Consider the following 25,905-nt stretch of genomic DNA (forward strand, 5'->3'; position numbering starts at 1 on the left):
TCAAAATCTTAGCTAGCTGTACTGTTTTGCTGCATGTATGTCTGTGCAACACACATAAGCAATGCTCGAAGAGGCCAGAAGAGGGCATCAGATCTTCTAGACTAGTGGTTCTCAGCCTTCCTAATGCTGTGACCTTTTAATATAGTTCCTTGTGTTGTAGTAACACCCAATCATAAAATTATTCAGTTGCTACCTCATAATTGTAATTTTGCTACTGCTAAGAATATTTTAAAAAGATTTTAATTATTTTATATGTATGAGTGTTCTATCTGCATGTACACCTGCATGCCAGAAGAGGGCAGCAGATCTCAGTATCGATGGTTGTAAGTCACCATGTAGTTGCTGGGGAATTAAACTCAGGACTTATGGAAGAGCAGACAGTGCTCTTAATGACTGAGCCATCTTTCCAGGTCCCCTCCCCCCATTATATGTCTTAAGGTAAATATCTGATATGCAGGATATCTAATATGCAATCAATGTGAAAGGGTTATCTGACCCCCAAAGGGGTCATGACCCACAATTTGAGAACCACTGCTCTAGGATTAGCTTTACAGATGGTTGTGGGCTGATGTGTCGGTGCTGGGAATCAAAATTTGATCTCCTGGAACAGCAACCAGTGCTCTTAACCACTGATCCACTTCACTAGCCCATTTTTTATGTTCTTATATGCAGAGTGACCTCAGTTGGAAAACATTTTTGCTTAAGCTGTTTGTATCTATGTTCATAAGCAGTGGTCTGTGATTTTTTTCCTCTCTTATTAATCATGCACAGTTTTTATTTCTTTTAAAGAGTTTTAAGAGATATATTTATTTATTTATTTTATATACGAGTTCTCTATCTAGCATGCATGTACACCATGCATGTACACCTGCATGCCAGAAGAGGGCACCAGATCCCTGTATAAATGGTTGGGAGTCACCATGTGGTTGCTGGGAATGGAAGTCAGGACCTCTGGAAAAGCAGACAGTACTCTTAACCACTGAGCCATCTCTCCAGCTGCCAGTTTTTATTTCGAAACATTTTGGCTTTGTGTGTGTGTGTTTGTTATTTGAAGTATGCTGGCCAGTCTGGTGGCCAATAGCCATATGTGGGTGGCTATTAAGCTTGTCAAGTTCCGTCAGCAAGTATTAAGGCATTGAAACACACTGGATGTTGAAGACGTAGCACAAAACACAAGAATGTGAACTATCTCACCAGTTTACCTCTAGTAATGATAATATTTGGGGTATACTGAAGAAGATAACATTTGTTATAATTTAAAAATACATGTGTTGTCAGCAGGAAACAACTCTTCTCTTTGATAGAGTGCACTAATATGACTATTGAGAGCAGAAAAGGAATGGAGAGGGATAGGAGTAAAGGGGTGATGTGAAGAGGACCTCAACTCCTCCATCTGTGGGAGCCTTGTGGTACTTCTGTTTCTTCTGGAAACTGGCCCAGGTCAGCACAATTGTTTGTATTCCAGGGCTTCTGGCTGTTAGGAAGATGAAGGTGGTAAGCAGTGCCTCCACACGAATGGAAAGCCCTTCCAGGGCCCTGTCTTCAGGACTCCACCAGTACTTGGAGGATCCCCAGGCCACCAACTGTAAGAAAACATGAGGAGTCAGTACAGTACCCAGCACACAGCAACTTGTTCCCCAGAACAGGTCCATCATGGCATGCACACCTCCTGGGGCTGTGGGGCTCTTGCAGCGCGGAAGGGAAGGGTAGTGACCTCATGACCTTGCTAAGCCAATTAGTCATCTTTCTCTGAGAAGAAGAGTAAGCACAAGTGTGGAGAAAGCAAACAAAAGATTGTTCCAGCCGCTCCTAGAACAAACAGATCATTTTATTCGACATTTATGGGGAGCTATTAATTTCATCCTAGACAATCAAATAGCAAAGGATTTTCTATTTATCCTGACAGCAGGAATTCCAGCCTGATACCATCCTTTCATTACAAATGTCATAACTTTAGTTATCATGGAATGTCCTAGGCAGATAAATAAATAAACAAAAAAAGAATGAAATGAGACTCTGGTTCCTGGGGTGGTTGTGACTTTGATGTTTTTGCACTTTTCTCTATGTGGAATGGCCAAGGTGATGGTCATTATCCATTATAAGCTGGGACATTTTTATAGCAATAATATTCATTATTTTTCCACTCCCAAATCATAAGAACTAGGAGTTGGTATCTGCTTTTCACAGGTCATATGTTGGAAGCTGCGAGTTCTGGGACTGTGAGCTCAAGGATCATCTCAAACTGTGGGGTTACAACTTATCAATGTAGTGAGCTGATCTCTCATAACTGTGCTGTGAGGATGGTTTGTAGACCCTTACAGAAACGTAGAAGACCCTTTGTCCAAAACTTCTTGCACAAGAAAATGGAGAAGCACCCAAAACACTCCTAGGTAGTGTCTGAATCAAGATACCACAGACCCCTTTAGGCATTTGTATATTTTCTGAAAGGGACAAACGAACAAAAATACCCATTTCTTGCCATGAAGATTGAGTCAGTTCGTAACTTAGTACAAGAATGGATCCCAGGGTTGGGTGGGTCCCATGTTTGGGGTTGGGTACGGAGGAGTCTGTAGAAGCCTGGGCATAGGAGTATAGCAGGTGTCCCGAGTCCCCGAGAGTCAAGTTCCTACCTAGCACAGCCTCTCTGAGGGTGCACCCACACATGTGCTAGCAAGGAGGGAGATGCGTTGCAGACAGACGGGAGAGACTTACCAAGGGGAGAGCATGATCTGGGAGCTTTGGGAAAGAGCTCTACAAAGAGGGGGTTCTCAGAACATGGGAAGCAGCTCACTATGGGAAATGTGGAGGGGCAGCTCTTGTAATCGAGTCTGAAGCCCAGGTCAGGAATAATCTCAGAGGCTCTAATGAGGGTTAATAGAAGGTAGTGGAAGAGGAGGCTTTGGTTTGAATCAGAGGTCAGATCATAAATATCCTTAGAGTCCAAGGAGAAGAGTTTAGATCTTAATATAAAGCCACTAGAAAGGACACACATAGCCGGGGAGCTTTGAGTGGAGGAATGACATAATAGAATCTACGTAAATGATCATTCTGGATAATGGAGAACAAGGCATAAATTGTAAGAAGAAGGATGATACAGCAATAAAGAACAAACTGGGTGGTTGTGGAAATGGTTATAGGGATGGACGAAAGCTGAGCATGAAGGTGGAAGCAGTATAGACAGATTCTCTTGCTCAGAGTCAGCTCTGCCTTATGCCTGGTTTAGAATGTGACTCCCAAGCACTGGCTCCTCCTCAGCTCCAAAGTAATGACTCACATCCCTCTCCCCCCCCCCCCACTAGCCTAGTGCTCTGTCAGTACTCACAATCCTTTTGAATGGTCCAGTCCTTGACACTCATGTTGTCATTAAAAACTCGCTGAGGTGGTCTCTTCGTTCTGACTGCTACAACAAATTGCTATAGATTGGCTTAAGAAATATGTATTTCTTACAGTTCTGGGCACTGTAAGACCAAGGTCAAGATACAGGCTGATTCATTCTCTAGTGATAGTCAATTCATGGTTTTTAGATTTACTTCCCTCCGTATCCTCAAGTGACAGAAGGGCAGAGAGCTCTCCTGGATGTAGTGGCACTAATTCCTTTCACCAGGGGCTCCTTCATGACCTAATCGCTTCCCCAAACCTCACCTGCTAATACTATCACAGCAGAGTTGGTGTTTAAAACAAAAATTTGGACAACCTATCCAGTCCACGTCATTCCAGTCCTGTACCCCACCGCCCAATCATATTCCTTTTGCACAAAAGTATCCACTGCATTCCAAGAGCTCCTAAAATCTTAGTTCATTTTAGTCTCTAAAGTATAAAATCCAGAGTTTTATTTAAATATTATCTAAATCAGATATGCATGAGTCTCAAAGTCTGATTTGACTGGACGCAAAATTCTTCTTCATAAGTCAATGTGTCAAACCAGACAAGTGGAGGGCTTTCAAACTACAGTGATGGGATGGGCGGTAGGATATATATCCTCACTTAGAAGAGAAGGTGGAGAGAAGACAGGAGTGATGGATGGAGCCTGAGAGCTCCCATACTTGCCAAGATGAGGCTCCTGAGTACTTAAGCCTGGAAAATAATCCTTTACATCTTGATGTTATGCTTCCAGACCTGCTTGCCTGGTGTTCCATGGCATCGAGAAAAGGTCATTAGCACACTGAAAATGAATCAGTTGCTTCCCTTTTTAAAACCAAGGAGGCAGCCCTGATGATCTCTGAATTTCCTTTGAGATCATTTTTTTTTTCCTTGTTTTGAAGAATAGAACACTTTCAAGGCCAATAGATCCATGAACTTGTCCTATAAAATGCTAGACATCAGATAACTTTGCTTCATTCCTTTATATTCTTGTCCAAGCTGGCAGTTTTCCTGCTGGGGTAGCTGATTAGGTCCATAGTTCACATTAACCTTATCAAAGGGTCAGTTGGCCCTCTACATGTTCTTTCCCAGCTGTATTTTCTCTTTCTCTCTCTTTTCTCCACATGAGGAGCCCAAGATTTCCAAATATTAAGTGTCTGGTTTCCGCTTTGCCTAATAAGTTTGTCCTGGAGTCACTTCTTTCTTCTGGCGTTTGCTATAAACAGCACAGAGGAACCAAGCCATTTTTTTTTCAACACTGCTTAGAAATTTCATCACTCACCAACTCATTCTTCTCAAGTCCTGCCTTCCATAAAACATGAGACCACAAGCATGACCCCCAGCCATATTCATTCCCACTTCACAGGGACCATGCCTTTCCTCCAGTTTCTAAAACACATTTCTCATTTCCATTCGAGACCTCACCAGAGTGACCTTTGTCATCTGTCCCTTGCTTGGTTGCTTACTTGCTATTTTCTTTCTTTGTTCATTTTAGATGAATCTCATTCTTTGGCCTTTGCAGACATTAAACTTGTAACTGGTTTTGGTTCCCAAGTGCAGAGGCAGGAAGAATTGCAAGCATTTTCCACCATTCTGATTAAGTCTGTATTTCCACCAACATTCTGCTCACAGTTACTTTGATGTTCTCTGAGAAGATGAAGGCTTTCACAGTTCTTTCTTCTTTATGAGATCTCAGTAGGACTGGTTTGAAAACTTGCTTCACTCTCCTAAATCTTGTCTTCTACAATGTACTCTAAGCTCTTCCAACATCTTCTCGTTACCCAGTTCCAAAGACATTTCCACATTTTTAGGTATTTCTCACAGCAGCTCTCCCAGTCTTCAGAACTAATTCTTGTTTTCGTAGCCTCAATGAACATGTCTTTCTTTCTCATGGTTCTTGAAATCAGATGTTCAAGATCAAGGTCCTGGCAAGAATACTATCTGTTGAGGCCCTTATGCTCTTCAAATCTTATCTCTTTGTGGAGCCCTCACACTGTGGAGAAAGACAATAATAATTCATCCCTAAAAGGGTCTGCTTGGTTATTTACTCTTCCTGTTGGCCGCATAACGTGGATTCTTCATGGAGGGGAGATGTCACGCACTTCAATGACATGACAAACATCCCCAGAGTCCTGTAGAAAGTAGACATGTGCCACTGTCTGTCAACTGCACCTCCAAGAACAGGTATAAGACACTTGGTAGCTTGCCTAAGAATTTCTATTAGTTTGGAGACTTTCTACTTTTCATGGAAAATTCCATTATTGTTGTATTCTTTGGAAGCCTTGTGCCCTGGAAGGTAGCCAGTGACTCTAGGAGAATTGTTCCATTTGTAGTCAGGCCTCAGGCACCTTTTGGTGGCATGCACAGTATGGGACAGGATGGTATGAGAGTCTTCCCTGAGGACTTATGTGTAGGCTAAACTTACTAGGACAAACAGAAGGGACATGACTTCCATTTCCTCTGCCTCCTTCATCAAGTTATTGCCCATCAGACAGCAGCTTCCTGTTGCATTGTGTGAAGGCATATACTGGCATATACATGAGATTTTAAAGTTTATATTGGTCAGACACAAACAGCATATCACTCACTGATAACCCCACCCTGTTGCTTTAGATAACAGTGCAATTAAACATGAGACTTTCACACCTAAAAATAAATACCAATAGAAAATACCAAGTATTAACTGTTTGTGAGGTAGTATACTCATATACTTAAGTTTTTCATGTTTTTCCCGATGAGTCTTTTTTTTTTTTTAACCTCCTGTGGGGTAGATAATAGTGTTACCTAAAGCCATTAGTTTATTCAACAAACTGAAGACTACAATGTGACAAGCACCACTCTGGTGTTGAATGAAAGAACATTAGGATGCCCCCATGCTGGTCTAGCCATAGGACTCTGAAGCTTTAAAATGGTTTGGTCAGTCTCAAAGGTTAAACATTGAGAATAATAACCCAGGGCTGATGACAAGGCTTGCGTGATCCTATTCCTCCCTTAGTTTAGCTTGGACCCTTGAAGTTCCTGCAAGTACATATGACCCTGCCTCTAGGGATCTGGATATCACTTGCTGAAATTCTTATTCATGTGTGGGGTCTTTGTATTTCTTTTAATAAATACAGGAACATGATAAAATATCTTTCTTCATGCAGTAATTTCTTTCTTACTTTCTTTTTTTTTTTCTTTTTATCTTTTGAGACAGCCTTGGCTTCCTGAAACTCACTCAATAGACCAGGCTGGCCTTGAACTTACAAAGATCTGTCTGCCTCTGCCTCCCAAGTGCTGGGGTTAAAGGCGTGTCCCACCATCGCCCAGCAATAATTTCTAATTAATATCTGATAGCAATGGCTTGATGTAACAAGGAGGCAAGAACCCATTGCTCACAGCCTCTCTGAGTATACTGAGCTCCCCTCTCTGTCCAAAGAATGCAATTTCAAGCCTTTGAGTCTGAAATCCTGGGCCCCTGAAAAGGTATCTCAGAAACCAGTGGTCACTGGAGGCCTTTACTTGAGAAGATGATTCTCTGTGGAGCAGCTGAGCAGTCATGTTAATTAGAAGCATATTAAAACATGTTTTATTCTCTGCAAAAGGGAGAGTAGGGTCAGAGTCCATATTGCTTGTGGCAGAGGGATCTGGTTCTGTTTTGGTAAGATGAATTATTCTTTTAATCCATGGGCTTTCTGGAGGGAGCTATGCTCACACCATCTACAGTGCTTGCTGGAGTTTGGCTTTACACTCTGGCTTCAAATCAGGGCTGTTAGAGATAAGCTGAAGGTTTTCCTTTCTACCAGGTTAGGGATCATTCAGGAGCTTGTGGTGAGCACCCTTCACTAGACAGTCTCTAGTCCATGTGGCAGGTTTTCAGGAATTCCTGTGGGACATTGACGTATTTCCTTGTCTGTATTGCCAATCATGACGTGGTGGCCTAGTCATGTGGGATTCAACACTACCCCACACAGGTGGAGGCTGATGCATGCTCATGTTTGAACTACTTCTTAGGAAAACTTCTCTACTTTACAGCTGAGGTAATTCAAGGTCAAAAATTTATGGCCAAACTGGACTCAGAATCAGGCTTCTTGTCATGGTCAGTACTGACCCCCTATGTGGTTTTTTTTTCCAGCAATCCTGTACCCTGGTTGAAGGTGGTGGGACATCAGGAGGTTCTATTGGTGATATTTCCCTCTAGAACTTCTCCATTCAGGTATGAATCCCTTTACATAGGCCAACCTTATGAGGGGAAGATGAGAGCAAACAGGCCAGCTGGCAGAGTGAATAGAAAGAGGCTCGAAGACAGAGGCTTCATACAGTGAGAAGTCTGGGTTGCTAGACCCTGAATGTGTCTTAAACTGAAAGAACATTAACAAGAGTCAGAGCAGTGCAGATTGTAGACTCTAGCATAATGACTTTGAAATGGGAAGCAGCTGGACCATACATTTTTAATGTTTTCCTGCAAGGTGGAAAGGACATTGCAGAGAATAACTAAACTGTTCTAAGCATCCGTGACACAGTGGTCATCTCTATAAAAAGAAAATGAGAACTGTGGCTGTAAAGGAGCTGACTACTTAATGGGGGAGATTTATCAGCATAGAAAAAGGCATTTATGAGTGTTTGTTTTCAGTCTTGACTCTCACAGCATTGGGAGCCCAGAAGACCTTCTGCTGGGACATGTGCCCTTGTATGGGAAGCCATGGGAGAGCAAGGATGTAGGGCAGTTTTAGGCCACTGTTCTTCTGTAGTGGCACCTCTCATTCTTGAATATCATATTTGTCCCCCAGAAAACCACATTAAGATACAGATTCTCATTTCTGAAGTTTGGCACAAGGTTCGGGAGAGATCCCGAGTTTTGACAAACTGACAAGTGTCTATGAGTAAAAGGCTCTAGAGCGGCAGTTCTCAACCTCTGGGTCATGACCTTTTTCAGGGCACAAGGGTTGCATAACAGATATCCTGCATATCAGATATTTACCTTATGATTCATAACAGTAGCAAAATTATGGTTATGAAGTAGCAACAAAAATAATTTGATGGTTGGGAGTCACCACAACATGAAATACTGTATAGAAAGGGTCACAGCATTAGAAAGGTTGAGGGAACCTTTCAGCCCAGCACTCAGGTAAGCAGAAGAAGGTAGATTGCTGTGAATGTGAGGCCAGCCTGTTCTACAATGTGAATCCAGAACAGCCAAGGCTACATAGAGAAGCCCTGTCTTGAAAAAATGAAAAATAAAAAGGTTGAGAACCACTGATCTAGAGAATGCTACTCATGGATATGGGGACAAGAGGCTGACATGTGTTTTGTAGCAGGATTGTGTTAGTGCTGGAGGAAACCAGACTCTGGTTGGTAGCTTGGGTATCAAGTGGAACTGGAGTCTGGATTCCTTGGAGAGGCAGGGAGGAGCTTTGGGATGATGAGACTATAGTGAAAGTATCATTTTAGGCCACTTTCCCTTTGCAGTCAGAATGGGGGTAAATAGGGATGACTTGGGACTGGAGGAAATAGACATTTCACTGGGATAGAGAGATCTCAGACATGAGATCTGCAGTGTTTTGTTGTCATAATAGAATATTTTGACAGCACAAATTAATTTTGGTGAACAGAAGTCAGAGAAAAAAGAAGGGACTAAAGGCCCCTGACCCATTTCCTCCAGCCAGGCCTCTCCTCCTAATGTTTCTGTAACTCCCAAAATAATGTCACCAACCAAAGACCAAGCTTTCAACATAGGAGCCCACTGGGGACATTTCATATTCAAACCATAACAGCAAACCTCTTCAAAATCGGAGGAGCAGAAAGGAAATGTATTTGAAAGGGAGGAGTGTGCAAGGCTGCACAGAACTATTATAGGAAGTAAGATGAACAGATGGCTGGACGGGACAGTTGTCAAGAAACACACAGTTCCCTTTCCTGTACCCTCCACCTTTCCTGCCATCCCCTAGCTCTGCCACAGAGGGTGGTAGTTCTGGGGAAATGGGGACAACTGATGTTTGGTTTATCCAGACCCAGCACATGTCAGGCAATTTCTCTGGATTGACTAGAGAATTCATCCAGCTGATCATATATATGCAAAGAAGGAGAACTGGGCAGATACATGATCTTGTTAAGCAGAGGGGGTGTTTTCTGTCTTCTCCAAGCATATGGGACACAGTTTTATGCAGTAAGCGGCTTTTAGCATAGAAAGAACGTGGGTGTTTCTTAGTTGTGGCTCTTTAACAGGATAGGCTCTGCCTTCTTTATGAACCCAATAATGGGCATCAGCTTTGTAATTTTTTTTATTTTTTATTTACAAAAAACTAAAAGCAAAACTCAGAGAATGAACACCAAATATATTTTTGTTAAAGCTCGCTAGTAAGAAACTCAGTAGGAAGAAAGAGCTGACTCAAAGTCGAGAGGCTGAGTCTACACACACACACATACAACACATTCTCACACATACACACACATACAACATACATACTCAGACACATACAGCTCTCTCTCACACACACATACACACTCACACACACACACCCATCTTGAAGATAAGTGTGGGGAAACCTACCCATTATTCCAACCTTGGGAGGCTGAGGCAAGACGATCTATCACTATGGGTTATGTAGCCTGGGCTACATAATGAGATCCTATCTCAAAGCACCAAAGCAACCCAACCCAAATCATCTTAAGTTTGCTGCTAATGTCATGAAAGACAATAGACATAATATTTGGGATCATTTCCCTACAGGGCAGAAATTATACACTCCTCTTCTGGATGAGCCCTGGAGAATATCATACAGTCCCTGTGCCCTGCCTCAAATAATAGTTAAATGGCAGATCATGCACAGATGCCCCCTCTGGATATGTACATGGTCTCTGAGCAGTCTGCCCAATGTGGTAATAAAAGTTTATGCCACTCTCAGACCTTATTTTAAGTGGCTTTTTGTAACATTGCTCAGATTTCTATGCTAGAAAGCCTGCTCACGAGCTGACCAGGAGAAAGTGTGTCTTAGCCAGAGCTGTGCCTCCTGGGAGCACCCCAGCCAAGGACAGCAGCCAGGCGATTCGTGACTGGCGGCAAGAGTGGCAAGAATGGTGTTTTGTTGTTTGGCACTCTGGATTTTCCACAAGGGCCATTTAGGAAACTTTAAAGTTGTAAGGGGTTGAGAAGGGAGTGTGCTCCTGACATTAGAGAGCGAAAACAGTTTAATAAGTTTCAAAACAAAAATATTTTTCTGAGGGCTGAACAATGCATGCTACCAGTGGCCTAATGAATTAAGGCTCTGCTGCAAAGGGCAGCCAAGAGAAGTTATTATTAGTTCTCCCATGACCCAGAAGTCCTTGTTTGCACACCCAGATGGGGCTACACTTCCTAAAACCATCAAAGCCTGCTTTAATTAGTCTCTTAATAGAAACTTGTTGTGAGCCTGGGTACTCTCTGTGGCCAGTTTTTGCCTCCAATCTCCGTTAATTCAGTTAAGTATCACAGTAGCCGGAGGAGCACAGTGAGTTTGTTAATAAAAATAAGCTAGCTGACTTATCAAATGATAACAATCAGATTGAAAAACAGGAATCATTTGGTGATCTTTCCAGCTCAAATGTGAATAATATTATGATGTTTATTCTCAGCAAACCCTTCCATGCTGTATACAATGTAACTGCCTGTGTTATTTATGGAGGTCTTTGGGGGATTGGTATGAAACATTTGGACTCCTTGACCAGATGAGCTCAGTGCTCCAGGAGATATGGAGGATGTACAAAGAGGGGCATATGTGAGGGAAAGGGGAGTAAAGAGTGAGGTCTCTGCATGGGAGATCTGAGAAGGTACTCAGGCTGAGAGGAGCAAGGAACCATTTTTAGTTTTGTTTCTTGCTTGATTATCCCTACCAGTGGCCCTTTCTTCCTCACTGAAATTCCCCTCTGAAATTCAATTTGCTCGTTTCTCTTCATCCCTACCCACCTGTTTCTGATCTGAGGTGGATGCAGCGATAGTTCCTTGATTTAAAAGTTCCTTTTCTTTTCAGATACCCCAGAGGGTGGTGGGTTTATTGCCACTGGATAGATGGATAAACTGGAGTTCTGGGAGAAGAAATGACCGTTTTGCCCACGGCAGTGGCATGGCTTATAAGATGCACAGGTTTTCAAGACGTCTGACCTCAGAGATATTGTAGTTAAGAGCATGATGACACAAAGTCACATTTCTATCAGTTTCTTCATCAGTTGGGACAGTGACCATTAAGTTACCCATATTCCAGGGTTCTTTTCGTATCTACTCCTGAAGGATGCTGGCTTCCTCCAGGATTTCTGGAGGCTTTAAAGGCCCCCTCGCTTGTGCTTGTGAGTCTGCCAAGTCCCAGGCATTGCTTCCTGCCAGGTCCCCATTGCTGCCTACGATGGATTAGTGCTTCAGGCTCAGGATGCTTGTGGCACCTGCTGGCTCAGCCAGCCTGCCACACCCCTGGTCCCTTTCCACCCTCTCCACCTCCAGAAGGGACCTCCCTATTCCCCATCCCCATTTTGTTTGCTCTGGGAGGCCAGGTATCAGACTGTTTGTGCCATCCTAATGACTTAAATCAGTTTGCTCATTGAGTAGATGTTGTTTGTTCCCTGCAAAGCCCATGCTCAAAACCGGTCATCAGTGTAACAGAAGAGAGGTCGTGGGACCTTAAGACAGTGATTAGGTTACGGGACTCCACCCTTCTAAAGAGCTTAGGGCTGTTCTTCCAGGAATAGGGGGTTGGGGTGTTTCTAGAAGAAGTGCATGAGGTCTTTCTCATGAGACTTGATTATTCACCAAGATAGAGGCTTGCTACAAAAGCCAAGTGCCCTTCTTGTGTGTTCTCTCTTATACAATTTTTATGCCCTTCGGCTTTTCTGCTACACTTTGATACAGTGTGAGGCCCTTGCTAAATAAAGCTGTCTAATCTTAGGATCCCAGCTTCAGAATATGAACTAAATAAATCTCTTTCTTTTATAAGTCACTCAGTTTCAAGTGTTCTGCTACAGCAATAGCAGACCAAGACAGCGCCTTTTCTGCTGTATCTCTTCTCTGTTGACTTATGTGAGGCTCAGACACAGGTCCCTGGGTGTAGTGTGGGGGTGAGAGGTAGGAGGGTGGTTAACCTGGACTATACCAGTGTAGAATTCTGTTGAATAGAGAACACTTTCCTAAACAGTGTCAGAGGCTTGGGAAACTGGGTTCATACAACCAAGATGTTCTGCCCAAAGGAAAGCCACCTTAGCCTCAAGTGCAACTGGCCCTTCAGACAAGTCAGGCAGCTTCAGTGCAAGGCAGAAGTCCTCCACGCTCCTTAAACAATAAGTTTTACTGGTCTCGGCCACAGGGTGATTATGTCAGTGCCCAAATACCCCAGCCTCCAACAGGCCCATGGTGAGAGTAGTTACAACACCCATGGTTTGAGTGATTGCTGTATCCAGGATGGCTGAGCATTAATCCTCCCTAACCTGGTACCTTGTATATCCCCACCTACCACATGTGTATTGAGTGCCAGAGGGCATAAGATACAGATGTTTGAATGGCTTACTTGGTCATTTTTTCACTGGGCCTAGTGTTGAGGCAGTAATTGATGCATTTTATATTTTAAAAATGACTCACCTCAATTTTGCAAAGAACCTAAACTGGCTTTGCAAAATAAAGTCTATAAAAATCAAAGTAAGCAGATTTGACATAGATTATGGATTAAAAAGAAAAGAACAGATCATGGCTGTGTTTCTGTACAGTCCAGTCGGGGTTTTTTACATGGCTGCAGGTTCATTGCCAACAAATACAAACAAAGTAAAATATTAATCTCTTCATCAGTAACCACGCAATAAGGGACTTGCTTCAACCTCGGGCTGAGTCCTGGGACTGCACAAATATTGTGCATTCACAAGGACAATCATCCTCCCATGGGTTAGCACATGGCTTCTGGCCTTTGGACTCTGCCCTGTCGATTTTATTAAAGTTCTTGGCTGAAATGAGGACATGGAAAAGATGCTACTTATGTTCCAGGAGCTCTGTGAGGAACCTCAGACATCTTGCTTCTACTCCCCTATCCATGGGTGTTGCCAGAGTTGTTATAGGGTCAAAGCCTGCGCTCTGCTGGCCCCCCAAAGCTAGGCTTGGCCACATTCCCCAATTATGCCAATAAAAGAGTCTCATAATAGTGAGAAAAAGAGGACACATTGAGAATGGGAACAAATAAAGAGGTGCAATGGCTCCCCAAGTCAACCTTTGGCGTGCTGATATGATGTTTTGTTTCAGAGGGGAAAATATGTATAAGTAAATAGTCCTGGTGAAGGTTTAGTCCAGTCCACCATTAATTCATCATTGTTTGAGCTCAGCCTGTCCTGCCAGGTGCTCTTATTAGATATCAGAACTGTGTAAAATCTCTTCTTGGGCAGTAAGGGCACCTTTGTCTGGCACCAGGAATATAGCCTTTCCCTTCCCCTAGCATGGGATTCTTGGGAAATTTTAATTCTTTGGCATGCACTGTTCATTAACCAGACTGCCCAATGGAAGGGTGCAAGTGTCTCTTTTTACTACCAAGACAGTTACATAGAGGTTCCCAGTGACCCTCATTTTTCCTTGTTGTATGTTTACCCACATATAAGGAAAGATTCTCTTTGAAAATTGTCTATAGAATCTCTCAAATCATTCACCAGACAGACCTCTCACTAGATCAAGCTGTTATGGAGAATCAGTATCCAGAATGAATTTAAAAAGTGCTGATTGTGGATCTGTAGGGAGGCTGACAGCCAACCTCCCTAAAACTGCAAGCCCAGCTTGGCAGCAGTAATGACATTATTAATAACAGTCTCCACGGATGCCTTACTCCTCCAAAATCATCGTGAAACCGCTTGCTCCTTGGCACTTCATGACAAAATTATGGTCTGAATTGTCTTGTGCCATGTAAGGGTTGAACTTGACATTTATTTGTTTGTTTGTTTATTTATTTATTTATTTATTTTATATTTGGACACGCAAGCTTCCTAATACCACTGTTGAGAAGTCTGTCTCTACTCATATCAACTATCTTGGCACCTTAGGAATCGGAGATCCCTACCCCTGCATCCCTAACCCACTTGTCATCAGCCTTAGTGGCCCAGATGTAAGAGTGTCTCACAAAGACCCAGGTTTTCTTGGTTGGTATCTCAGGCCAGTCCAGAACTTGATGTCTGTCCTCAGCCAAGCATTTTGCTTTCTCATCTGAAAATTGAAACACTTAAATCAAAGCAGCGAGTTTCCAGATGAAATACTCTCAGTGTGTGGAAATGAACGGCTTGGGTGGATATTCCAAGAATAATGTCCTGGAGTTCTTTGTTTCTAATTCTCTGACTTCCCTGCTTCCTATACCATCAGTTCAGGCATATTTTCACTCTCTAGAGCTCCATGGAAATGTCTCAGCTCCTGGTATGTCAGTCTCTGATGACCCTGACATTTGGTGACATTTTATTTCCTCATCTGTAAAAGCAAAAAGGACTAGATTTACTCGTCTCCAAAGATTAGGTGATGCCTGTCATTCAGCACCAGGATGTAGCACTGAACGGCTGCTACCTTTTAGGAGGGATCCAGGCTGTGCAGTTTCCTCTATGGGAGGTCAGTGTAGGTGATGCATTCACTATGGTTTCTGAGCATATGACTGCCTCCTGCTGACATTAAGGGGTATTGTATTCATGCTGCAATGCATGTGGGATGATACAGGCTGAGATAAAGACCATTTACATGCTTGGGATCACACATCTCTAAAGTGTCTTTTCCCTAGGGGGAAAAAAAAACACGTTTTATTCATAATATAGACTGAGGGTAGAATTCTGGGGAAATGGAACAATTCTAGCCTAAAAATAAGCCAAAAAAAAAAAAAAAAAAAAAACAAAAAAACAGCAGAGCAAACAAGCAAACAGAAGCAAACATAAAAAAATAATTTTCAAGACAGTAGATAGGTAAGTTGAGAGAGTAGGTGCATGACTCTCATCTCAGCATTGGGTGTTGGATTCTTGTGAATTAGAGACCAATCTGACCTACAAGGAAATTTCAGGCTAGCCAGGGCTATGAGACCCTATCTTAAGAAAATAAGAAAAAGAAAGGAAAAAACACAGGGGGGATATAGATAATGTAGAACAGGCACGGGAGATTAAAAAAAAAAAGCCTGAGGGACAGGAAAAAAGAAATGAGATACGTGTTCCATGCCCATCCTGATTCTGCCATGAGACGTTCTAGGTCACAGAACAAGGAGGGAGTTCCACAACTGGAGCTTCCTTGAGTCTCAATTTAAAAGATTTAACTGGAAGTTCAAGGAAACTCAAGTGGTTAGAAATTCACAGGCCAGAGCCCCCAAGAGAAGAAGCCTGCAGAGACAGAGAAAGCACATCCAGAGATGTGCACAGACTGTCTTCAGTATCCATCCCGTTACCTCTGAGTTTGTACATTAGAAAAAATGCCAAAAACTGCGGCAAGAAGCCCCTGAAGGGATGAGAGTGAACAGGGCCTCAGGTCTGCCTCAAGCTGAGACTCACCCCTGCTCTCACCTACAGGGTTGGGAACTCTTTACTGAATTGGCAGACCTTTGGGGAGATACTTACCCATGTCCTTTGTTTCTGCTGATGCTTATGATAGTTCACGTACCCCTCTCCCATATCGTGTGAATGGACACCTGAGGTGTAGCCCTAAGATTATCTCAGGTTCCACAGGCACCCATGTACGTGTACTTACTCTATACACTAACACACACTCCAATACACAGAAAGAAAGAAAGAAAGAAAGAAAGAAAGAAAGAAAGAAAGAAAGAAAGAAAGAAAGAAAGAAAGAAATTAGGAGCAAATAATGCAAAAGTCTCTATTCTTGGGTCAAAAGAAAACTTTCTAGTAATGAACAGGTCTTAATACTAAAATATCAATGTCATCCAATGCAAGTAGATTTAATTCAATGTCTATAAGTATGGTAGCAACATTTTTATTGTAGAAGTTACAAAGTTCCGTTGAAAACTTCATATTAATTTCAATGGATTCCAAGTAGCCAGAAGAATCTTGAAAAAGAGAAGCAAGTTTGGAAATTTTTCTGACTTCAAAACTTACCATAAAGTTATAGTAATCAAAAAGAGTATGGGGCTAGTGTGAAGACAAACATATAGATAAATAGAATTAAGACTTCAGGCTTGAACCCTTCCATGTGTGATCTACTGATTTTCAACAAAGTTGTCAAGACCATTTGATATTATTAGAGACTTCCCAAAAATGGTATTTGGAAATTTATAAGTTCAAATGCAAAAGCATGCAATTCAGTTCAGTTCTCATATGACACCATATACAAGGTTAATTCAAAATGGATCAGGCATCTAAATATAAGAGCTAAAACTATATGAAAACATGCAAGGAGACTCACAGAATGTGGCTTTGTACATAAAACAAAAATACAGGCAATAAAATTAAAAATGAATAAACTAAACTAGACTCAAATTAGAAACTTTCTAGACATAAAAAAACAATGTCAAGAGAGTGGAGAGAAAACCACTAATTGGAAGAAAATATTTATAAATCCTTGAACATGAGAGATGCATTTAATTTTTAAATTAGATTTATCAATTTTATTTTATGTGTGCTTTCTCTGCATGTATGTATTTGTATGTGGGATTCCCATGAGAATGAGAAGAAGACATTGGATTCCCCAGAACCACGTGGGTGCTGAGCATCAACCCTGGGCCCTCTGCAAAAACAATAAGTGCCCCTGACTACTGAGCCATCTCCATTTTAGAACAAGGAAATTGAAGCACATGGATACAGTCAGGAAGTGAGGCCATTGGGTTCTCATGATGCTGCTTCTGTGGGTAGAGGCTTGTCTGTGCCTGAAACAGCTCAGTGCATGATGGGTGCTTACTTGTCTATACCTGAAGCATCAGGTCTGAAACTTGGGTTCATCACCCCACCATAGACTAACCTTCCTAGGTGTGCTTGAACAATTGTCCCTAGGTAATTGACTGGAGATGCAAATGTGAAGATGGAGTTGAGGTCTCAAGCAATTGCCAAGACTGTAAAATGCAATGAGATCATGTCTGTGTCCTCTGACTTGAGGGGCTGATGAGCAGATCTCTTCCTAGCCTAAGCCCAACATAACTGTAGAGCCTAAAGCAAGTGACCCTTCTGTCCCTTAGCCTTCTCACCTGTGAAATAATTCTTGCCTTCCTCATTAGGCAGGAACTTCTCTGAGGAAGATAGCAACTAAGGAAGCAGTGCTGTAGTATCTCAGCTTCCTTAGTGGTCCAACAGGCCAAAGCCAGAAGCCTCTAAATCTTTCCACAGGCCACTTGCTGTGGCAAAAATAAGCAAACAAACAAATAAAGCAAGCTATAAGTCCAAACATTGAAAGTTTAAATTCCAAACCTCATTAGCTGCTAACTTTACAACCAATGTAACTAACCTTGCAGAGAAAACCTCCTTTCCCATGTGAATAATGGGATGGGCCCACTTTAGCACAGAGTTCTAATCTACAGCCTGGGCACACCATGGCTACTTGATAAATGTGGTTACCAACATTCTAAGAGGCACAGTGGCTCCTGAAGATGAGTGTTGTGGAGGACAGACAAGGAAAACTTACAGGGTCAGAGAAAGATAGGTTGGAGCTTCAGAAAGTTTTCAGTTACCTAAAGGGTGTCTTTTGGGAAAGATACTAGACCCTCAGGTAACACATCTTCAGCCACTTAACCCAGGACACAGGGAGGCTCATTGCCGGCTGATCTTTGCTGCAGAGTGTGGGGCTCGCGCTGTGCCTGACCCCAGGTAGGATCCTTTATTCTGTTTTCCTTTTTCATAGAGATATAGGTGGTACTCATCTAGCCCTGCTGTTAGGAAAGCTCTATCCTATCTTACGTGTGCAGTTGCCGCTGTGTTGTTCCTTGAACTGGGGAGGGCACATTGCTCTGGGACCCTTACCTCAGTAAGAAGACTGTATCAGCACCAGGGAGGTCTCAGTGCTTCAGGAAGGCCTCCTGGGTGGCTCTCTGCTCCTTAGCCTCTACCCTCCACCCACTACAGTAATGGAGCTACAGTGCATGGTGTGTGGTCCAGGATCTGGAATGAGACCGAGGGAGGGAGCTGGACTGCAAGAGGTCACTCCAGTTTACTCCTGATGTTCATGCACAGTCCATCCTGCAGATGCTATGGTCCTGATGCTTTCCTTGACCTTTACTACATCCCACTGGTCCCTTGGAAGGACTTGTCCAGATGGCTGCCAATGAGCATGATGAGACTCAGGGGACCTATCTCTAGAGACACTCACACCCAGTTCTATCTAGAAAGAAAAGGGCAGCAACCAAATAACAAGCCTTATTCTGAGCTTCTTCCAGAAACTGTCACCTCTTTAATGGGCCTAATCTCTGGTTACCTATGACAGTGGTTATGAATTTACATTCCCCATGCTCCAGCAGGTGCCCTGTATCCTTCCTTGGGACTGTCTGCCCCAATTTTCGGCTATTTCTTCTGGGAAAGATGACCCAGAGAGCTCTTTGGTCTTGTGATGACAAGTAGTCTGTCCCTAATAACTACTCTACAGTTTTTGTCTGTGACATAAGGTGTGGCTACCCTTGTTACTTGTCCTCATAGCCCTGGCTACAGGTGGACTGGAAGAACCCTCCTTGAAGAGTAGGCAGTGGAGCTGGAGTTTGAGAGGTGAAAAGGAGTCTCCTGAGTGGAGTTAACATGGAAGGAGATCATACAAATTTGTTCAAAGCATGGGTCAAGCTAATATATGTAAGGAAGGCAATATTGGCTTGCAGGAAGGATAGATTGGTCTGAAAACACTCAGGGATGCTGCCCAACATTTCCAAGCACATCTTCCTCAATACACCATCATGTAACCCCTCTGCCTAGTCACCTGGAGTCTTCTCTGGCCAGCCACTGCTCACCCACAATGTTCTGAGTTTCTTTAGCCTCTCCTGCATCTCCTGGCCAGGTCAGTCTAACTCATTAGCAGCATTAAATCACACCTGCATTCCAAGCTGTGGCTTCTCGAGCAGAGATCCCTTGTTGGAGGCCAAGACCACTCTTCTTGTGTGCTAGTTATTGTGACTCACACTCATCCCAGAGGGATGGGGCTGCTGAGACCCACTGCCAACTGAGAAAACAAGAGACTCAACACGATAATGTGTTTAAAGCCAACAACCAGGAAGCAAGTGGTTCTTGCAAGCTGATTTTTGGAAAAAGCATGTTTCTCCACCGTAAGCACCCATAGGGATTGTAGTTTTAAGAGAAGATGATTGTAGGGGAAGGAAGTCACCAGAGTCCCTGTAAATGATCCCAGACCAGTGACTCTAAGTTCAGAGAGCAGAGACAACAATGCCTGTGTCTGGCTTTTGGGAATGCCATCCTGCGGGCTTCCTATGTTCTATATTTACTCCTCCCAAGTCTTCAGTGTGAGGAGGTTTGATTTTCCTAATTCTTCAGGTGAGAGCTCTGATAGTTGGCAGCTTATGCCATTTGTCCAGGCTCAATGAATGTCCCTCTATCAGCCCAACAAGACAGAAAGACAGTGCTGAGGGCTTTATAGTCCCACAGCAACCAGACCAGAAAGCAGCCACTGGGATAAGCAGATAAGCAACTGGATCCTGCCATTGTCTTCCTGAGAGGTGGAGGAAGAGGAAGAGCAACAGCCCACAGCTCCTGGGTCTGCCTGCTCTGGGGTCTGACTCCACTGACGTTAGCATGTAGGCCCCAACAAGCCACTAGTTGGGGAAAAAAAAAGGAGGAGCCCAGTTGCTACATTTTGTTGCCTTGGAAAGAGCTGCTTAGAGCTGGGGCTGCTAAAAAGAAACATTAGTCCATCCTTAACCCTTTCCTCTTCAGGGAATGCTGAGAAAATATGTGAGCTCACACTTTAGTCTTCCCTGTTCTCCCCTCAAGTCCCACAGAAGTCTCCTTGGCTTTGAAAGTGTCCCAATTATTGGATATTTCATGTGCAATGACCGAATGGGGAGGACAGCATCGGGAGGAGGACTTGTTGCATCAATCCTATGAAGGTGAAGCTGGTTGGTACTTGACATTCTTATTTCAAGTACAGCAAAAATTACTTTTTATGGCTGGGGTTGACCTTAGGTACAATTGCTCTATATGCTCAATCTCATAGTGAAGATAATAGAGGCCTAGAGGAGCTAAGACTTTTGCTCAAGGTGATGGTTCATTGTCCTTAGGATGGGTGTCTTGTTAGCCAGTCACCTTGTCTCACTGTGACCAGTGAGCCTGCCTGTGTAAAGACCATGAGTGCAACAGACATTGCCGAGCCCCTGCTAACATGGCTATAGTGGGTTATGGTTAATGAAGATAGTGGACAGATGCAAAGACAAAGAACCATGTCTTGTGGTTTCCAGAAAGACATATGTGGCAGCCATGGGGACGACACTCAGATCTTTTCAGCAGGAAGAAATTTTCCAAATATAGCAAAAGAAGTCATGCTGGTTGAGCTTTCAGCAAGAAAGATCTTGACATGGGAAGAGAGGGGAAAACCCCATACGAAGTGTGCTCCTGAGATCATCTCTGAGATGAAATGGGGAGGGGAACAGTGGCCTCTGATATCAGCCCTTCTGAGGCCCCATCCCACTATGGAATTCCAATGCTTCGATGACCCTTTGGAGTTGTTTTAGAGAGGCAGGAGACCCAGTTATCATGCCTTGATATTAAGAAGTTCTTTTAGTTGTTCTCCTAGAAGGGGCATGCCTTTGGAGGAGGTGGTCTTTCTAGCCTGGGAAATCTCTAAGGGGCTAGCCATGTAGCTGAGACCTCTGGGGCCAGGCATTTGTCTTTTACCTGGATGAATAATACAGAGAGTTGCAGAACTTATATCCTTTGTACATCCCCCCCTGAGGCGTTAACATCTCGCCCGCTACGAAGGACGCCTAGCAGTGATTTAGAACTGCCGCTCTCTTTGCAGCATCCATGACTGCCTTCATGCTGTCATTCCTTACTTGCGTTCTTATTGCTCGTGCCTGCAGAACCACAGGAGTGTGTGCAGAACCCCCAGGGGCTGGAACCTGTGTGCCTGATTCTACTGAGGGTACTGAGGCAGAAGGATATGACATCAAGCTGCTGTGAAAGCAAGACACTGTTTATATCATCAACAGAATGCATCCCTCCGAAGTTTCCAAAAGGAGGCCCAAGAGTCTATGCTGGACTCGGTGGTGAAGAAGTATTACATGACAGGCAGATCTCAAGTGTAAGAGCTGGTACTTCTGAATTGAAGCTTGTCAAGTACATGCATTTCTCAGTGTAGGACCATCCTTTAGGGACAAAAGGAAGTCTGATTGCCCATCCCCTTTTTGCATAATAGTCTTCAGTTACATAAATACTGAATACCTGAATTCCATCTTGTGCTGCTATTACAGTCCTTATCTGGAAGTGTAATATTTAAAGGGATATGGGAGGCTCCTGTCCTGTTCCTGTTTTCTGCCTCTTCCCATATCTATCCTGTTTGCCCTTCTGAGTGAGGATTGAGCATCTTACTCAGGGTCCTCCTTCTCGCTTAGCTTCTTTAGGTGTATAGATTTTAGTATGTTTATTCTATGTTATGTGTCTAATATCCACATATAAGTGAGTATATACCATGTGTGTCTTTTTGCTTCTGGGATACCTCACTCAGGATGATCTTTTCTAGTTCCCAGCATTTACCTGCAAATTTCATGATTTTCTTGTTTTTAATTGCTGAGTAGTATTCCATAGTGTAAATGTACCAAAATTTCTATATCCATTCCTCAGTTAAGGGACATCTAGGTTGTTTCCATATTCTGACTATTACAAATAAAACGGCTACAAACATGGTTGAGCAAATGTCTTGTTGTATAGTTGAACATATTTTGGATATATGCCTAGGAGTGGTATACCTGGGTCTCAAGGTAGCACTATTCCTAATTTTTCTGAGAAAGCACCAGATTGATTTCTAAAGTGGTTGTACAAGTTTACATGTCCCACCAACAATGGAAGAGGGTCCCCCTTTCTCTACATCCTTTCCAGCATGTGTCATTATTTGACTTTTTGATCTTAGCCATTCTGATGGATATAAGGTGAAATCTTGGGGATTTTTTTGATTTGCATTTCCCTGATGACTAAGGACATTGAGTATTTCTTTAACGGTTTCTCTGCCATTCGATATTCCTCTTTTGAGAACTCTCTGTTTAGCTTTGTACCCCATTTTTTAAATTGGATTACTTGGTTTGTTGGTGTTTAAATTCTTGAGTTCTTTATATATTCTGGATATTAGTCCTCTGTCAGATAGAGGGTTGGTGTAGCACACATTTGTAGTCATTACACTCATCCAGTGTAGCCCTGACTATCCTGGAACTCGCTCTGTACAGCAGGCTGGCCACCAACTCAGAGATCCACCTGCCTCTGCCTCCTGAGTACTGGGATTAATGGCATGCACCGCCATTGCCCAGCTGTCATTTACTTTTTAAATGAAGTTTTACTGAGGAACATCATCTTGGGTCAGCTTCTAACCTAAACTGGAGTATATCACCACTTTGTCTCCTTCTGCCCTTTCTAGAGTTGCTGACCCGTGATCTTAAGCTGCTGACAGGGCTAATTGATTCACTCCTTCAGCCCAGGGTGCTATTGAGACAGCCTGTGTCCTTTATCTAACACATACAGCTCTTGAGAGGTCTTCAGACACTTAGGTTCTCTCACAGTGGTGGAGCCTCTCACCCATGGTGTAGCATCTATAGCACACACAGAAACATCTGAGGTTTAGGGTCTGGCAGGAGTGTCTCTTTTAGGTGACAGCCTGCTCAGAATTCTGGGATAGATGATTTACCACTTGCTGCTGTTGAGAGCAATGCATGGTGAGGCAAAGGACTTAAATGTGGTAGCAAGTTGCTTTAGAGCATAAAGTCTGCTGAGGAGTTGTTGACTTGAAGAAGCAGGAAAATGCAGCAAAACCAAGAAAATAAAAACCTCCTGAAGGGTGTTTTCTTGGGTGACCAGGTTGAACTGTCCACTGTTTGATTTGCTTTTGTCTTTGGAAGGAGAGTTTACACTGTCTAGTCATGCCAGATGTTTTATGCTTGTTTTGTGTCTCAATTGGAGTTTATAAAATAAGACTATTTTAGGAGGAAAATCAGGCCAACTGAAATATAGTAGAAATTGTGCAATCATAATCTTTTCTGGGGGATTTCACCTTTGCCTACATGCCCTACCTCCTGCTCTCCCTGGCCCTTCTCTCTGCTTGACTTTTAGTGGAGATGCTCTTGCCAAAGCTGTGAAGGCCAGGCCCCCTCACTGCACTACCCTGGCCTCTTCTAGTGCCCTAACATTGTCAGGATGGCTCTGGGACTTGCATTTTCTTGGAGCTCCTTGCATGGGATTAACCTCAGCCACTTAACTAATAACATTGGCTTTGTGGTTTGAAGCTCTTTGAAGAAGCTACATCTGTATTAGGCATCTGAAGACTGTTGATCTTGGCTGAGTAGAAGGTGTTGATTTCACGATGGAACACTGCAGGTCTCCAGCCAAAGTTATCTTTGGGCCACCTTAGTGTCTTTAACAGCCATTTACTCTCAACCCCTGTATCTGATCTAATGTCTCTGACTGTTGCTGTGCTTAGCTGGTCTTCATTCTTCATTAGTTCTAAATGCAAGAAGGCTTTAACACCTGACATCTATGGTAGAGAGACCTTGCTTGGCAGAACTCCACTTTCCTTGTGCTTCCTGACACACTTTCCATGTGTCAGCATGTTCAATTAAATGCGTTGATTTATTATCTTATCTTTTCTGTGGCTATATAGTTCATACCACTTCTTCCATGGAAGCATGTGGCTCATAGAAGTATCTACATAACTAACTTTGTTCTCCTGGACCATAGTCCTTTATTGTGCATCATGTAGACTATTTCCTCTTTTAAAAATATCTACTTATGTGTGAGTAAGTGTGGTATGGGCGCACGTGTGCATCAACTGTCCTCTTCTAGTCTTCTCCATTTTATTCCTTTGAGCCAAGGTCTTTTCCTTTACTTGGAGCTTGCATTTTTGACTAGGCTGACATATATCAAGCCCCAGTGCGCTTCCTGTCTCTGCCTCCTAGAGTGCTGGGGTTACAGCAATGACTGGGACCATTCCCAGATTTTAATATGATGCTGGGATCTAAACTCAGGATCTCATAGTTGTATAGCAAATGCACTTATTTCCTTTAAAGCAAAGGTATTTTTTCTGTTGGCTTAGGGGGAACCCAGATGTGGCTTGAGTGAGAAATGCACCCTACAGATTCATGGTTTGGACACTTGGTCCCCAGTGGGTGGTACTATTTGAGAAGATCTTTATTCTGAAAATTTTTCTGGCTTGAGCTTGTGCGTGCTGTCTCAACTGCTGTGAATCCATATGTGTAATTGCTCTGATGTGTTTAGAAAACAATGTTTTCTAGTAGTCATCCATCAGTTCTGGCTCTTACAGCATTTCCACTCATCTTCCACAATGATACACAGATGTCTCACATAGGATTGAACATTTCATAGTCTCTTATTCCGTGCATCATGACCAGTTGTAGTCCTCTCTGTGGTGGTTTGAATAAAAATGGCCCCCGTGAGTCCATAGAGAGTGGCACTATTAGGAGGTGTGGCTTTGTAGGAGTGTGGCTTTTTGGAGGAGGTGTGCCACTGGTGGGTGGGCTTTGAGGTCTCAGAAGCTCAAGTCAGAGTTAGTGGCTCACTGTCTCCAATTCTTGCTTCTGCCAATCTGGATTTAGTACTCTCAGTTGCCTTTCCAGCACCATGTCTGCCTGTGTGCCACCATGAAGATCATGGACTAAGTCTCTGAACCTGAGCTTCCCCCAATTAAATGTTTTCCTTTGTAAGAGCTGCAGTGGTCATATTGTCTCTTTACAGTAAATAAAATTCTAAGATAATTCTAAGATAATCTGCTTCAAAAGGAAGCTTCTGGGATGAGTATACTGCAATTTCAAACATGCTTCTTGTTCTCTTAGTTAATATACAGGTTGGTTTGATAGCTTGGCTACCGTGACAATTGTCTCAGCAAACATAGATATGCAGGCATCTTTGATGTATGGTGAGTTGGAATTATATGAAACTCCAATAGCTGGATCCCATGATAATTGTACATCTAATATTTTGAAGAATTTCCGTGTTGGTTTCAACAGTGACTACATCAGTTTACATTCTTGAACAGCATTCTTAAAAGATCTTTATTGATCACCAAACAGGGATGACAATCAATAATATTTTGGTTTCAAAGACAGGTTGAGTATAACGTTGGGTGTTTTTTTGTGGTTTTGTTTTTTTGTTTTTTAATTATGATCCATCCCCATAGATTTGGTTAGTATATCCATCCCCACAAAGTTGTGTGGCTTTCCACAACAAAATTTACAGTACACAATTGCTGGTGCAAGCATGGACTGTCATGCCTTCAGCTCATCATCAGCCCTAAGAAGAATGCTAGATCTGCTTCCTTCTGGACAAGCAGAAGGTGGACCCTGATGTTGCTCTGCTCTAACACACTGACTTCCTTTTTGTTCTTTGCTATATCAGCCCCTTTATCCTCTGAGGTATTTGAAGCCCTTGACTTTCCCAACCATGGGCCTTGCTCGGGATCTTTGCAGTTAGCCC

At 43.0% G+C, this 25,905-nt stretch overlaps 1 protein-coding gene across 1 annotated transcript in view; it reads right to left on the minus strand.

Annotated features, from left to right (window-relative positions):
- Nucleotides 1–1,552: 1,552 nt before the first annotated feature.
- Nucleotides 1,553–25,905, minus strand: part of Sstr4 (somatostatin receptor 4) — a 154,683-nt gene continuing 130,330 nt past the window's right edge. Inside the window, exon 2 of the mRNA XM_055602592.1 lies at nucleotides 1,553–1,583. The gene's annotated coding sequence lies outside the window, so the exon portion shown is untranslated. The remainder of the gene's footprint in view (nucleotides 1,584–25,905) is intronic.

The sequence above is a fragment of the Psammomys obesus genome, unplaced genomic scaffold (assembly GCF_907164565.1).
Source record: "Psammomys obesus unplaced genomic scaffold, mPsaObe1.curated_primary_1811, whole genome shotgun sequence".
In the NCBI taxonomy this organism is placed as follows: domain Eukaryota; kingdom Metazoa; phylum Chordata; class Mammalia; order Rodentia; family Muridae; genus Psammomys; species Psammomys obesus.